The sequence below is a fragment of the Choloepus didactylus genome, chromosome 2 (assembly GCF_015220235.1).
Source record: "Choloepus didactylus isolate mChoDid1 chromosome 2, mChoDid1.pri, whole genome shotgun sequence".
Classification (NCBI taxonomy): Eukaryota; Metazoa; Chordata; class Mammalia; order Pilosa; family Megalonychidae; genus Choloepus; species Choloepus didactylus.
This window is the reverse complement of record NC_051308.1, coordinates 214,158,807-214,176,145: the sequence shown is the minus strand read 5'-3', so window position 1 is coordinate 214,176,145 and position 17,339 is coordinate 214,158,807. Positions and strand designations below refer to the sequence as shown.

The 17,339-nt window shown below is 39.4% G+C and overlaps 1 protein-coding gene and 1 pseudogene across 3 annotated transcripts in view; one reads left to right on the top strand and one right to left on the bottom strand.

Moving 5' to 3' along the window:
- The window catches only part of KIAA0319L (KIAA0319 like), a 138,013-nt gene that overhangs the window by 104,710 nt on the left and 15,964 nt on the right, over positions 1–17,339 (bottom strand). The window lies entirely within an intron of this gene.
- On the top strand, positions 14,609–16,483 carry LOC119527582 (annotated as a pseudogene).

The window sequence follows — 17,339 nt, the reverse complement described above, 5'->3', positions numbered from 1 at the left end:
AAAAAACAACTGTCTTCAGATATTGAACAATAAGCAGTGCATGATTACACCCTTGATAGAAAGGAAATAAAGTGAACCGTATGAGCAACCTGACTTTCTGCTTAGAGGCACACTCCAGACCATGGCATAGGGAGGGAGGACACAAGCACAACAGTGCGGTCTTGTTAAGGTGAAGAGACAGAATTCAAGGAGGCTGTGATAGCTAGAATTCTGGAGCAAAGTACCAGCAAAGAGGAAACTAACAGAGAAGGATTCCAGAAACCTGGGCAGTGATCCCCTTCAGTATTTGGCTGAATCCTAATTTACACATGTGTAGACTGAAACTCCACAAGGGAAATTAGAAAATATTTTAAACTGAATGAAAATGAAAACACAATGTATCAAAAATTGTTGGATGCCATTAAAGCAGTGTTTAGAGAAACATTAATAGTTTTAAATGTTTACTGCAGAAAAGACAAGTTTAAAACCAATCACCTATGCTTCCATCAAAAAGCTAGAAAAAGAAGAGTTTACCGAGTTACAGAGTTTGCAGTCTATAGAAGGAGAAGGATAAAACATGTAGTTTCAATTCAGTGTGGTAAGCACTATAACATGAGAAATCTAAGTCCACTTAGAGCACATGGAAGAGGCAACCTAATTTAGGGTTAGGGAATCAGAGAAAACTTCCTTGAGGAAGTGACACCTAAGCTGGGATCTCAGGGAGGAGAAGGAAATACAGCAAAGGAAGTAGGGAGGTGGAAACTAGAATGTACCAAACAAAGGCCCAGAGACTTAGAAAGAAATGGCAAGAAGAATTAAAAACAGTTCAGTGTGCTGAAATAATTCATCCACACAGTGGCATCAATTACTACCTATCCTGCTATTGCTCCGAAATGTGGATTTTTGCTTCCAGCCCAGACTGCTTCTCTGTTGACTTTAGGTGACAATACAAAATGGGATAGTTCTTCATCTGCCTGTTACATAAACAAAACTACATGCCCAATCCAGACTGCCTTCTTTCTGTTTTGTTTTGTTTTTAGATCAGTTGTAGGTTTATAGAAAAGTCATGCAGAAAGTAGAGTTCCCATAAACACCCCCACCCCCTCCACCCCCTACCCCACACACACAGTTTTCCCTATTTTAACATTTTGCATTAGTGTGGTCTTCTTTCACTTTTTGAAAGTACTTTGCTCTCTCCTCTCATAGGGTAGCTAACATTATGAGCATGGATGAGATTATTCAGAAAGAAGGGGAGAAGAAAAGAAGTCTGGGATTCATCTTCATGTCCTTGCTTATGAGCTTGGATTCTATGGTCCATCACTTCAACCTCTCCAGTACGGATATCCTTAGCTCCTCTGCCCCAGCTACCTGGGAAAATGGCAATCATGAATGAATCTAACTGTCCTGAGAACAACTGGGGGAAAAAATCCCACAACTACACAGAATGGTGCCACTGTAAATAAATGGTCTCCATTCTCACCAGCATTGGACTGTCTGGCTATCTTGTGTGTTCCTATTCTCATTTACTCTTTCCCATTTTCCACAGTAGCCATTTTAGATCACCTCCGTTCTTTATAAAATTCAGGCATCCTTACCTCCCACCTAGCTATTATCCTTACCTCTTATTCATTCATCCATTCAACAAATATTACTGAGCACCTGTATCATGATAGGCATTGCTTTGATGGTGTACTTATAATTTAGGTGGGAGAGAGAGCGATTAAACAAATAAACACAATAATAAATGTAGGATTGCAAACTAATGTAGGTGCTCTAAAGGAAAGAAATTCAGCCTTTGTAGAATAAAGGTAGGTAAACTTGGAATTTATTGTATAGATACATGTGACATGATATATTAACAAAGATACTCATTGTATGTTGTTTGAAATAAAAAAAAATATTGGAAACAACTTATAAACCCATCAATAGCAAACTGGTTAAATAAATTACGGAAGATCCATACAAAGGAATATCATGCAGCCATTGAAAAGAATAAGGTCACTTATTTCGCAGAACCGGGACCAGGGTTCTGCACTGGGAGTGCAAGCAGGCCACATGCCAAGCTAGGGAGGGATGGGGGAGGGGCCAACCAGGGCACCACAGAGATCCTACCACTTAAAAAGAACTGTTTTTCTGACTTTGGTGTTCACCCTTTTACTGCAGCCTTCATCTGTTTTCTGGAGCTTTTAGAAAGATTTTTTCTGGTAGTTCTTTCTGATTGTTCACAGTTCCTGCAGGAAGACAGAGCCTTGAAGCACATTACTCTGCCATCTTGATTGGGGTGGGAGGGGACTTTACTGAGTTTTTATTTGATGATGCTCCATTATGTATTCAATAATAAAAATAAGAAAGGAAAATCAGTTCCTTTTTATCCAGTCACTGGATCATAATTCTCCCTCTTAGAAAGAACACTAATGGTTAAAACACATAGGCTGTAGTTTCAGCTCTGTCCACATTTACTAGTAATTTAACCTTTAAAAGTAATTTAACCTCTCCAAGACTCAATTTTTTAAAATTATGTATTGGGAATATCTTTCTTTACTACCTACAGAATTGTGATACGTTCAACTGAGGTAGTGGATATGAAAATGCTTTGAATACTTCAGTGCTTACAAATGAAAGGCATTGTTGTTATTCTTGGGTAAAAGAGTTCATGAGAGGAGGAAGCAGGAAAGCATTGGTAGAGTCAATATTGGATTCCAGAAGTAACTTGGATAAAAGGTAAGATGAAAATAAGCTTCAAATTTATATCAGTTCCTCTCCCTGCCCACATCAGCATAGCCTGGCTCTACTCCCAGGGTCCAAGCAAAAGCAATTTTAAATCCTTTACAAAAAAGGACTCACAGTTGGTACAACCTAGACTGAAAACCCTCTGAGAAAGTCTGGAACTCACTTTTGGTAGATGCATGTAGAAAGCTTACCCAGTGTGAGAACAGGAAGGCAGAGCCAATCCTTTTCTTTCTAAAATCAAGGCAAAGCAGAGAATAGAGGGCTACCATATATATTACCTGGAGGATCCCCAAAACAGGAGACTCTGGAACTAGCAATGGTTATTTAACATTACCATCTCTCAAAAGACAGATTTCTAATAAATCTGGCACAAAATCTAGACCAGGTTTCATAATTCCAAGCAGCAGTAGAAAAGTCTGCAGAATATATGAATTATTGCCAGAAGGAAATTCAAGTACTTTTAGGAAGCTGTGAACCACTCTGGAAATATTTAGAGTCAGTGCTGTTGCCCCTGGCGTTCTTAAATCTCAGGTAACAAGCTTGACTTCTTGAGAAAACTTGGAAACTCACTGACTGGCAACCAAACAGGAAAGCAGGAACAGAGGCCTCCATACCGTTAAAGAAAGCTTCAGGAAATTTACACTTTACCTAAAGTCTTAAAATTTGTACTCCAATGGAAGGGCTGAGATGGTGGGAATGGCAATACAGAGTACCAGTATTACTTCAAAAAAAAGAGGAGCTAGTAAATTCTTCTTGTGTGTGTGTGTGGGTGGGTGGGTGTGTATGTAGCGTATATGTGTGTGGCAGGTTTGTGCTAGAAAACAGTAAATAGGGTGTTTTGCAGGCAAAATTTGCACTTACTTTTCACATTCATTGAAGTTAAATTTTTTTCTTGAAATTTCACATCGTGAAATTCAAAGAGTCCTCAAAAATGGTCAAGAGTCTATTCAAAGCTTTTGATAATTATATCTGTAAATGAACTAATATCAAGCAGTAAGGCAGAAGCCTTAAATTTGGTGTGTAGTCAGTGACTGAACTATGGCTCTACACTATCTAGCTTCCTGCAGCAATCATCAAAAATATGCATCCTCTCAGAAGCAGTGGGTCTCAGCCAAGATAAGCAGCCATATGAAAATGAGATAAGCTGGCATATCATCAATCCCCAAAACAACTCACAGGAACCGTTCAAAAACAAACCACCTCAGGGGGCACCCTCCACCTACCTTTTAACTGTCAGCATACCTGTCACCTGCACACCCACTAATAACAAACACAAAAAATGGTTCCACCTGACTCTCCATAACAGTTCTTCCCTGCAGAGGTTAGCACATTCAGAAAGCAAGGCAGAGGAGGTAACTAAATCCTTTGAAGGGAACAATCAAGTATTATAAAGTCTGGAAAAGCCAGTGTAATAACCATTGCCCTCTCGCCTCCTTTTCAAAAAGGCCAACACTTTTTTTCTCAATGCAGTGCACCCAGGATAGACTGAAAAGTAGCAGCTGCTTCACAAAGCAATCCTTTGAAAAGAAAATAATTACAATTCATCGCCTTTGCTGTGTGCCTAGCTTTGTTAAGAGCACAGTTTGCCAAATGTTTTGGTGTAGGTGATTTGCTGAAACGAAACTAACAGCTAAACAAGAATTAACAGGCTCTGTGTCCATATTCTGACTTCCTTCTCTTGACTGTAGTGTTTCACTTTTCCCAAAGACAATTCTGATAAAGGCAAACTCCCCATGGAACTAGCGCCCCAACAGATACCGCTCAGCTACTATTCACATTAACTCTTGATCATCTACTAGACAGAAAACAAGCTTCTAAGAATTCAATCACAAAATCTGAGTCTTGTGGCACTTCTGTTAAGAAAGTCCTGAAGAGGAAGTCCTCTCTATCACTAAAGAATCCTCAAAGAAAGGTACTGGATTCTGGCAAATTGCTGAAGAGAAAAACAGTACCATAACACCCTAAAAGAAGGCAACATTTACAGACAAAAGAAGAGGGGAAGTGCTTTTACTCTACCTATTGAATACAGAATTTACACATTATAGGAAGAGTGAAAACCACCCTCCTTTAATCTCAGTTTAATGAGAAAACATGTCTAGTCTCCAAGGTGATGTTCATACAGAACCCTCAGAAAGTTGAATTCAAAATTTGTTTTCAAATAAAATCCCATATCAATATCAATGTCCTTATTCCATAATTGTTCTCTGGCCCCTAACCCCCAAATCTGTGGTTAAGGCTTTGGCCCTTGACATAAGACTGCCTGGGTTTGAATCTCAACCCAGTCACTTACTAGCTGTGTAATCTTGGTTCAAATTTCTCAGCTTCTTCATGTGTAAAATAGGAATGATAGTCACAGTACCTAATTCACAGGATTATTATAGATATTAAAGAAGATAATTTACGTAAAGTACTTAGCACAGTGCTTGCCTAACTCACAAAGTTATTATAGATATTAAAGGAGATAATCTATATAAAGTACTTAGCACAATGCTTGATATATAGTAAAAGCTCAATAAATAGTAGCTGCCATTATTTTTATTACTGTTATTGTTCATCTCAGTCTGGTACCAGTTCTTCCAGGAAGGCCTCCTTGATGAAACGTCACCCCAAATGCCTCTCTTCTGTGCATCCTACATATACCCCTATGGTAACATTTCTCTTACTGGATCACGTCTGTTTGGCTTCCTCACATACTCTGTCCTCTTTACGTACTGGGATTGTATGATGTATCTCTGTATCTGTAGGTCCAACAAGATACTTCACAAATAGCAGACTTTCAATTAGGTTTTTATAATTAACTTTAAAAGGTTATCCAATATTTAAATTTATTTTTTTAACTAACAAAGTCTAGAAAAGTTGTCATCTTCAATGTGGAATTACTTGAGTTTTATTCATTTGAATCAGACCCTTCATATTAATTAATTTCCTGAATGGTGAGAATGGAAAGGCAGGAGAGAAAGGCAAAGTTCCCAGTTCACTAAAAAAAGAGAAAGAGCTGTTCTAATTAAGTTGGGGAAAGCAATGCATGGGAAGTAAAGTGAGAGACGTGCAAGGAGAGAAACTGAAAAAAAGCCGAGTGGAATGAAGAGGGGAGAAATGAATTCCAACGAAACCAGCTAGGAAATATCTTTTCCCACCTAAAAATTAAGCTGAAAAATCCTTTCAAACCACAAGGCAATTTTCCCTCATGAAAGGACCAACCAAAATTAAGTTCCCTGGGCTAATTATTTCAGACCACTCCATTTCACTCAAGGGCAAAATAAGCTTTCACCATGGAACTTTGTGAACAATGCAGCTGTGGAGACTGGCTTCTCAGTTCACCATTCTCCATCGTTGATGACGTCTAGAACAGCCTGCTTTCCATTCCCCCTTCCTTCTCATGCGCAATGTTGAGAAGGAAAAAAAAAAGAAAAAATCAAATTTCTGGTCCCCTGGGTGAAAACATGGAAACCATTCTATCACAATTCTAATGCCTTTATCTTCTACTTGATACTTATTAATAAATCAAAAGTTTGTATTAATTGGGTACAGTTACTGTTTAATAGTTTCAAAAGGTCTATGTATGAAGGTTTAGTGGAAGCCATTTTTCACAACAAGGTTAAAAATGAGAGTGTTAATCGAAACACTGGAGTAGCTGAAAATAGCTCTCCTACCATACAGTCACCAGTTCAAAAACAATCCAGTCATCAAGGGCTTTATAATACCTAAAGGCAGATTGAAGGCAAATGATTAAACCATGCACTTTAAAAAAAAAAAAAAAAAAACTGTAATTAGAAGATTACAATGCTGCATATGATGTACTCAATCTCCTGCTTCGTTTTTTCTCCCACCACCTTATGACTAAAAGATACTGGAGAGTGCTGTCAGCAAGGAGAGCACGCCTCCAGGTCACAACATGAAGGAGCCCACACCTCTCTATGTAATACTGTCTTTGTATTTCAAAAAGCACAGGTATCAAATGACAACAGATAAACTTTGGCCTATACATAAAAGTAGTTCTAAAAAGGAAAAAAAAAAACTAACTTTTCTAAAAAGAAAAGCACTAGATATCATGTCATCAATCTAGCAATTCTCTCTATAGCCCACGTGTAGATGGTTTTGTTAAGAACGTGCAGTTGATTGCCATCCCTGATGGCAGTTATTATGGGCTGATAAATTATTCTCATTCACCACCACCATACCAACCTTCTTTAGAAACCCACACAATGAACCATGAATCAGAGCACTGCTTTGTTTGGGGAAGACTGGATTTTTGTTTTATATTGTTTTGCTGGCTTGTTTTGTTGTTTCTAAAGAGGAGGTCATTTAGAGGGTTTTGGCAAAGATATGTAAATTAAATAAAAGAGCAGTAAACTTGGGAGTAAATAAGGAAATAATATAGCTAAATATGAGGTATTATTCCAACAGTTATGGCCAACAGAGGAAAAGTTTGTGTCAATTTATCCATTAAAAGTCTCTCTTTTTGGAATATTATGTAAGTGTCATAAAAAAAAAAAAAATGCAGTGGCTGAACTGGGACATGTGAGGACTCAATACAACCAAGCTTTGGATACTTAAATATCTCAAATTACTTTTTGCTTATGGCAAATAAGATGCAGAGCTACAGATGCTTTCTCATCTGTGTGTAAATGAAAGCAAAACTGTGTGAGTAGTTAGTATTCTTAGAATTTTTGAGAGCCAGTTTATCTAAATTAAATCAAAGCCAATCTGTATCTGGACAGAAATAATTTTCTTAGGGCTTTTATTCTCTAGACCGTACAGAGCTGTATAAACTCTTCCCTCCACCCCTTCCTATGAAATAAAGATGGGAAAAGAGCTCTGCAGGTTAAAATCCACTTCAAATGAATCTGGAAGAAGGTGGTTCAAAGGAATTAGAATACCACATGCTCCACCACAGGTTTGGCTCTTCTCCAAATCCACACAGGTCACCCCTGACCCATTCTTTATGTTCCCATAGTACATTTTGGAATTTATCATGCTGCTTTACCAGCATCTATGCATCTATCTCTGCTTCCATGGTGTGAACTCTCTCTCTGATGGCAGGAACCAAATTTTATTTAGCCTGGTACAGTGTCTGTTGACCTGAAATGTATCTAAAATATTATCATAACACTTACATATTAATTATCATTTATGATTTGAATTAAGAACCCAGAAAAGGTATTAGAAATTCAACAAGCATATTTTATACATATATGTATATGAGACAACACATATACAGAACCAGAGATCACAAACATTAGAAAAATGTAATCTAATTAAAGTCATCATCATAATACAACACTGGCATTCAGAAAAGTTCATACTGTTTTCATTTCTTTACCGTAGACGATGCTTTTAATACACTTCATTTTTATGACATCAACTTGCATGTATCTTTCCTTATACCTCTACTTTCAAGTTGATTGTAATTTACACATTCTATTGACGGAAATTTTTTGTAAATGGGCCAATTGGTCAATCCTCCTGAGAATCAAATCATCTAGCATGGGCTCTCTCTCACTATAGAGATACTAGCCTTTCCTTAGCCTCATCTGTAAAATGGCAACATTTCTCTGCTGCTTCAAAAGTGAATATTTCTAGGCAGGGTAATGAGAAGGGCACACAAAGGTGTCTTTCTCTGAACCTCTCTCTCTCACACATACACATATACACACCCTCATAGACAGAAACCTCTGGAAACACATTGCACCATAGAGGGACTTCACTCTTTACCTCTTTACCACTTCCTCACCACTGATAGAGGCAGCCACACTACCAAGGCAGCAACCCCACGTGAAATAAGAAAGTGGAGGCAAAATAGCTCAATCAAAACAGCTTGGAAAAGGAAAGGAAGGTATGCAAGTCAGAGAGAAAATTCTCCTGGGAAAGGTCAGAAAACTTTTGCTTCACCTTGACCATCCTGGGAAAATAACCCTGCTTGGGATCTGCTTCCCTAATCTCAGAGGCCAAGCCCTCACTTTAAACTTTCACAGAATGAGTAATATGAAAATTTACCCTCTTATTCGAAAGGTTCACTGTAAGAAATATCAGGGTGTGGCTGATGAGCATACTCTAGGGAGCACAGCTAACAGTGATTCTGAAAACCAAGCAGTCAGAAGCTGATGAAGTAAGATGTGTAGGTAAAGAGAAGCTTGGTACTTCTTCAGCAAATGGGGCTGTTTTGCTTCAGGCCAAATGTCACAGACTGACCCAGCAGGAGGCAGATTACTCAACTTTCTGAAATGGAATCTAGCTCTTCAGCTTCTCTTTACAAAGTTGCTTCATTTATTCTGATTAAGACTCACTCATTCTACCTGGCCCACTTTCATAAGCCTCCAGCTGACTCAGGCTGCCCTCTGTTAAGGGCAATAAACACTAAGCAGTATCAAAAAAAAACCCAGAGGAGCCATTTGCTAACAGGCAGGATAGCAGTCCTTTTGAAATTTTAAAACTGAATCTGAAATTAAGGCTACAGAAGTTGAACCAAATCAATGTAAACCCTCAATCTCCCAAGTCTGGTAATACTAGTCACTCATTATCCAAAAGTGACAGATTCCCTGAGCACACATGTACTTCAAACTCAAATGTGCTGCTAGATGAGAATAAAAGCATAATGTTAAGGCAGTTGGAAGAATGAAAGCATTCCTAAAAATCCTGTCATCTGCTGGGAGAATTTAAAAAGGGGAATTGGAGTGAGCTACACTGGGCACCCATCTTTAGGAGGAGAACCCGCAGTCAGTGGAGTTCTGGACAGGCCTTGGTCAGCATTCCTCTCTGCTTTTGTTTCTCCTGGACAACATGTGTGATGGTAACTCACCATTGAGGAATATTCAGAATTCCTTCCCTCAGGGTATTCTACAATTTCCTGTTGTGATTGACCCAGGGAAATTAGGATTTATATAATTTGGTTCTTATCTAATGCTGTTCATTGGAACTATACCTGAGGGCCTGAGTAACAAACCTGACCCTAAAAAGAAAGGAGCACCCTGATGCAGAAAAGACTTTCAAGTGCCAACTGGACAGGTATATCTGATATCCATGAAATCAACAGAGGATAAATACTTCCAAACTGGGAGCAAAGATTACAGCTATAGCACTCTTTCCACCTCTCAGAAAACCATCCTCACTGTTGATTAAGGGATTTGGGTTGTTAACAGTGAAGAGAGTATTGTGGACCTGCGCTTAACCAACAAGATTCCTAAACAGAAGGTTACCTTATTCAGACTGGCTTGAAACATCAAATTGCCTAATTCCTATATTCCTATTTTCCTAAGATTTTGCAAGATTTTAGTGTCATCACATTACCTCGGGACCCTAAGGAGGCCTTACCTTCTTTGGAGAGAATCTTGATACCAATAACATCATCCTTCTCAAAGAGAATTTATGTTTCCCAGGAATGGCAAAGGTATTGCTAGACTGCAAGCTCCACATGGGCAGAGAACATGTCTATCTTGCTCACCACTGAATTACTAAAGCCTAGTACAGTGCTTGGATCATAGGAAGCAGCCAATAAATATAACATCATCCCTCTCAAAGAGAATTTATGTTTCCCAGGAATGGCAAAGGTATTGCTAGACTGCAAGCTCCACATGGGCAGAGAACATGTCTGTCTTGCTCACCACTGAATTACTAAAGCCTAGTACAGTGCTTGGATCATAGGAAGCAGCCAATAAATATATTTTGAAAGAAGAAAAGGAATAACTCTCCAAGCCACTTCTGACACAAAATCCAAAAGTGCTGTTGAATCAGCCCCAGTCAAAACACCATCCTGATCAAAAGAAAAAGTCAACCTGGTCTGGCACAAAGCTTTGCGAAGTATGGGCACATCATCAGCGTTAGTGAAGTGAACCAGGGCCAAGAGTGAGGGGGAGAGGTGTTATGACAGCAGAACAAAGTCCTCTTCCAGAGGAAAAGTTTCCTTGGCCAGAGGAGGGAACAAGTAGCCACTTAACAAGTTTCCTTTGTGGAATGTTACAATCATGGAAAATGCACAATACAGCTCACCTCATCATGGGCTTCAACCAGCCTTAGGCCTGTAAAGCTATATGAATGGAGGCCTATTTTTCCTGACAATGCAGAAAGGCTAGCTGTTTACATTATTCTTAATAATGTGAGGACTGAGATTCAACTAGACAAAGGTTTAAGAAACCAGCAGAGAGCTCAAATCTGCTGCCCACCGTTTACATTATTCTTAATAATGTGAGGACTGAGATTCCACTAGACAAAGGTTTAAGAAACCAGCAGAGAGCTCAAATCTGCTAACCTAGTGGGGTTAGATAAGAGTTTAACCAAATTGGATTTTATGCCATCATATTACAAGAACTATTGCTAACATTTGCTGAATTGTCATTTACGGACCTTTGAGTAGTCTAATCACTTTGCATGAATATTTTATTTAATCTTCACAATAATCCTATAAGAGGTACTATCATTCCCATTTTACAGATGAGGAACCAGATGAAAGGTGGGTTTCAATAACAACATTCCGTATGTAATACAACCAGGACTCAGCCTCAGGCCTGCCTGACTCCACTGTCTATACTCGTCTACTCTGTCCCCTGTCTCTTGGTTAGTTGATGAATAGGTAGGTAGCCAAGACCAATTTTTATCACTTCTGTCTGAAACTCTTCCAGTACCATCCAGAATCAAAAGTAGCTACAGCTTGTTGCCGCAAAGAGAAGCTAACCCTGCTTATAGTTGTGCCGAAGAGTCTCCCTGAGTGCCTCTTTGTTGCTCAGATGTGGCCCTCTCTCTTTAACTAAGCCACCTTGGCGAGTAACCTCGCTGCCTTCCCCTCTATGTGGGACCTGACTTCCAGGGTGTAAATCCCCCTGGCAATGCAGGATATGACTCTCAGGGATGAATCTGGACCCGGCATCGTGGGATTGAGAACATCTTCTTGACCAAAAGAGGGAAACGAAATGAAATGAAATAAAGCTTCAGTGGCTGAGAGATTTCAAATGGAGTCGAGAGGTCACTCTGGTGGACATTCTTATGCACTATATTGATGAAACTTTTTAGGTTTTAATATATTGGAATAGCTAGAAGTAAATACCTAAAACTACCAAACTCCAAACCAGTAGCCTTGACTCTTGAAGAAGACTGTATAACAATGTAGCTTACCATGGGTGACAGTGTGATTGTGAAAACCCTGTGGATGGCACTCCCTTTATCCAGTGTACGGAAGGATGAGTAGAAAAATGGGGACAAAACCTAAAGGAAAAATCGGGTGGGATGGGGGAGGGGATCCTTTTTTTTTTTTTTTTTTAATTCTGATTCTGATTCTTTCTGGTGTAAGGAAAATGTTCAAAAATAGATTGGGGTGATGAATGCACAACTATAAGATGGTACTGTGAACAGGTCATTGCACAACATGGATGATTATACGCTATGTGAATATTTCTCAATAAAACTGAATTAAAAAAAAAAAAAAAAGTAGCTACAGAATCTTAACCATATGGGCCAAAGTTCTTAAGGAAACTCTCAGATGAAAAATCAGAAAGAGGGTTCAAAAACAGGCCCTCAAACCAAGACCCATCAATTGTGACCCAAACTTTTCAATACTGCTCACCTGAAAATGGTGAACTAACACTAATCATGCAGGTTCTTGATCATGTTCCTGCCATTTCTACACAGTACCTTGAATTGGAAGCTATTCCAATTACTGAGATTCTTAAAACAATCTCCAAAATAAACCAAAGGCTATGGTTTGGCACCACAATTGTTATTCCACTTTTATAAACTCCTCTTCTGTCCTAGTTCTACCCTTGAGGAATTTTTGAGGAGAGTCAATTTAGGCAACTTTTAAATTGATTTGGATTTACTGCCCAATTATGCCATTTTCCCATTCCTTTTCACTGTCACACAAGTTAAGAAATAAGTCACACAAGTTAAGAAATAAGTTTGTGTTTGCATAGTATTCTAATGGGCAAAAAGAGGCCACCAAAATTCCAGTTTTCCAAGACAGACAGAAGGAGTTAAGAGGACTATCTTTTTCCAAAGTGTTTAAGCAAGAGACAATGACTTCATTTCACTGGGAGAAAGGTCAACTTTAGGAGCTTCTGATTGATATAACTTACATCAATTAAATTGTGATATAACAAGATTTCATAGATTTGCTGAATGCTAGCTGAATTTTAGAATCAAAAAGCTGGCATAGTTTGTGTTAATGACCAGAAAACTTTTCCTTCCCCCAACTGCCAAGTCCTCAAATCACTATCCTACAATATGAAGAGAAAGAGTTAGGATTAATAATTTATTACCTTCCTGTCCTGAAATGTAGTTAAGAATATAGAACAGTTTGGCAGGAGAATGTTCCTGCTGAAGGCTTGTCATTGTAAGATATATTCCATTAGTCATCTACCTTCAATTAGGTGCCCAACAGGTAAAAGAAGAGCAGGGATATAATATCACCTAAAAAAAATCTCCAGAAAATGCTTTCTCCTGAAGATAAGACCAACGCATGTTCAAAATATATCATTCTCATAAAGGAAAATGATACCACTTTAACTGGTACAACAGGGACCACAGCCTTCAAAGTACAACCAAAGGGGAGGGACAAAAGAACAAAGTGAGATCTGGGCCCACCAGTGCCCTCCTAGGGAATGAAATGCCCACTTAATGGATCAAGTCTGAAAAACAGAGTAGGAAAGAATGATTCTCCCTAACATGTATATCCCAAGGTGGTACTACTTCCAACATTATCTTTAGGTTAATCTAACAAACTTTTATTACTACCTACTATGTTCTAGGTGCTGCGGATGTCACTATGAGTAAGAAATTTCATGGAGACAGACACATAAATAATAAATCACAGAAGATATCCACCACCAACCATGATGGGGTAACTCGTACCAGACTCACCATCCTCCCATAAACAACTATAAAACTGGACAGAATATACAAGACAACTGTTTTGGGTCAAAAGAGAACAGGTAGTGCAAGACTACAATCCCTGAAAGAAGGGAAACTCATGAAGTAAGCCCCACAATTGTCCACCCAGTTCTCTTAAGGGACAATTTCCCAACCACAGAAAAAAAGGCTGTTACCCAAACAGAGAGGGGTACCAGTGGAGAAGAAGCAACAAAGAAAGGAGACCACAGAAGTCCTTTAGGAGAATCCCCACAAGTCTGCGGCTGAGGGCTGGGCTGCAAATGCAAAGGGCAAGACAACCTGAAGTTTATTAGATAGTAGATGCTACAAGGCTGAGAGCGAAACAGAATCACTAGAGGTAGAGGTGGGATGAAGGGGTAGGAAGGGGGGTGTGTGGGAACTCTAGCTTTGTGGCAGTGAAGAAATCACATTAACACCACTTTCTTGTGGAGACACCAGAAAGGCCTCACCTTGGGGAATAAGGACCATCCTCTAGAGCAATACATACTCTGAACCTGTCGTCACAAAGCCTAAAACTACATACACATATATAATATGGGAACATAATATGGGAACATTAAAGAAGAAAAAATTAGCTGCTACCAGGAGCCTCAGAGAAAGCCTAAGAAAGGAGTCTATATTTACCTGAATCAGAATACATCAGGCAAAATGGTATGGCATATGCGTAAAAATGGAGTGCTCTGCATGGAAATATGAGATGCGCTCTATTAACAGTGATTTGCATGTGGAAGAGAGACAGGATGACTCAGGAATTTCTACCTCTGAAGACAGGTGGAGGTGAACTTTTCATGTTTATAGGGAATAAAGGAAGAAGAAGATGGGCAAAAAATCATGGGTTCAGTTTTGATATAGCAAGTTAGAGGTGGCTATGAGACATCTGGAGAGATGTGTGGCATAGAGGTAGTTATGTGGTCTGGAGCTCAGAAGAGAAGTGAGGGAAAAGTTAGAGACTTGAGAGTAGTGAGCACACAGGTTAAAACTGCGAGAATGAATGAGATTGTCAGAAGAGAACACAGGGCGCGCGCCGCTCGCTAGCTGAGAGGGAGAAGGAAGCAGCTAGATCCAGAGCCCTACCTAGCCCAGCCCAACCTTTGCTCCAGAGATCATGGCTGCCGAGGATGTGGCGGCGACGGGCGCCGACCCAAGCGAGCTGGAGAGCGGCGGGCTGCTGCACGAGATCTTCACGTCGCCGCTCAACCTGCTGCTGCTCGGCCTCTGCATCTTCCTGCTCTATAAGATCGTGCGCGGAGACCAGCCGGCGGCCGGCGGCGACAACGACGACGACGAGCCGCCCCCGCTGCCCCGCCTCAAGCGGCGCGACTTCACCCCTGCAGAGCTGCGGCGCTTCGACGGCGTCCAGGATCCGCGCATACTCATGGCGATCAACTGCAAGGTGTTCGACGTGACCAAAGGCCGCAAGTTCTACGGGCCCGAGGGACCATACGGGGTCTTTGCTGGAAGAGATGCATCGAGGGGCCTTGCCACATTTTGCCTGGATAAGGAAGCACTGAAGGACGAGTATGATGACCTGTCTGACCTCACTCCTGCCCAGCAGGAGACCCTGAGTGACTGAAACTCTCAGTTCACTTTCAAGTATCATCACGTGGGCAAACTGCTGAAGGAGGGGGAGGAGCCCACTGTGTATTCAGATGAAGAAGAACCAAAAGATGAGAATGATCGGAAAAATGATTAAAGCATTCGGTGGAAGCATATCTATTTTTGTATTTTACAGGATCATTTGTAACATTCCAGTCTGTCGTTAAAACATGGTGATTTCAATATTTAGGAAAGTTTTGAACTTGCTGTAAATTTTTTAATTATTTGTAACATCACTAGTGACACTGATAAAATTAACTTCTGTCTTGGAATGTACATAATGTGTATGTGTCACAAGTCCAGAAAGTGAACTGCAGTGCTGTAACAAAAATATTAATGTTAATACTGTTTTTCTTCTATCTAATTGTTAGTACAGGCTGAATTTAAATTTGTTTTTCCTGAGACAGGTAAGACTTTGATATTTCCCACAACAGGCAAAAAATGTTAAATGTGCAAACCATTCAAGCACCAAGAAAATAGGATCAACTTTTAGTCATGATGTTCTATAAAGACAGCAATTGACTTAACTGCATGATTTCTGTTTTATCTACCTCTAAAGCAAATCTGCAGTGTTCCAGAGCTTTTGCTATTGATTCAAGAGAGCTGTCTGGAGACCAGATGAAATCTTAAAGCTGGACTCATGTGGAAGAACAATATTTACTGTGTTTCTGGAATGCTTTGTTGTCTCTCCCCCCATTTGGACATTCATACACCCTCACTAACAAGGTAATCTACAGTTAGGATTAAAATAGGATCTGAACATACAAAGGAAACACTTTAGAAAAAAATCAGCCATCTTGCCTAAACACCAAAATTTCTGAAGAAGACTGTAGTACTATCTTCCTAATTCCCATATTCATGGCAAGGCAATGATTATTCTATACACGTGAGGGAGGGCCATACAGAATAGGAACAGGTGTTTGCTCTCCTACAAGCCTTCACACACATAGACCCAAAGAATTAAGAAACCGTACACATCACTAGCAAAGTGATTTTTAAAGTATTTTCATAAGGTTACAGCCATTCTTCTTTTGTTGCAAAACTATAGCCACTGCAAAAGTAGTAGTCGAGTATCTAGGTCTTCGATATTGGTCTTTTGGTTAACACTAAACTTAGCTTAAGTAGACTGTACAGTTGTATGAATTTGTAAAAGTATTACATGAACAACTAGTGAGATTTCAAACTTCTTGTAATTGTAGTTCAACAGTCATTGTATTTTCTTGTGAACCGTGTTTAATGGTTTTACCTCAAATCAGAAAACAAAATGAAGTGCTTTGGTCAGTTAATAAAATGGTTTTACCCAGAAAAAAAAAAAAAAAAAAAAAAAAAAGAAGAGAACACAGAATGAGACAAACAAGGATTGAAACAGAATCCTGAAGAACAAAACATTTAAGAGATAAGCTGAAGAAGTGAGGAAATAATTAGAAAATGCAGTACATCAGCTAGAGAGAGAACAAAAAAAGCATGGTGTAACTTAAGGCAAGTAAGAAAAGGGTCTCAAGAAAGAAGTAGGCCATTTGGACAAAAGTATCAAATTCAGCAGAGATGTTAAGATAAAAAGTAAAGATATACAACTAGGGAGGTGACCAGTTTCCTCTGGCAGATTGCACTGGATGCAGAAGAGCAAATGTGGTTTGCTCTGTCAGAAAGCCTGACGGACTAGGAAAAAAAGACCAAGTCAGAGAACAAGCCAGAAATCCCTCATAAGGAAGAGAGCCTGGCTCAATAGATATTTGCTGAATAAATAAATAATAAATGAACAAACAAATAAGAAATCTGTACCCATCTGGTTGTTTCCCCAGTCCATCTCTCTCCTACCCTGTCAATTTGTCTACCTGCAAACTGGATAAGTATTAGCCCCAAGCCAAGTTCCACTTCCTCTATGAAGCCTTCCCTGAAGTCTCTAACCTTCAATAACCTCCTCTACTATAATCAAAAAGAAGATAAAAACAAGTGTTGGTGAGGATGTGGAGAAACTGGAATTCTCATACACTGCTGGTAAGAATGTAAAATGGTGCAGCCACCCAGGAAAACAGTTTCTCAAAAAGTTAAACATAGAATTACCATAAGAGCCAGCAATTCCACTCCTAGATATATATACCTAAGAGAACTGAAAACATATTCTTACAAAACTTGTACATGAATGTTCACAGCAGCAT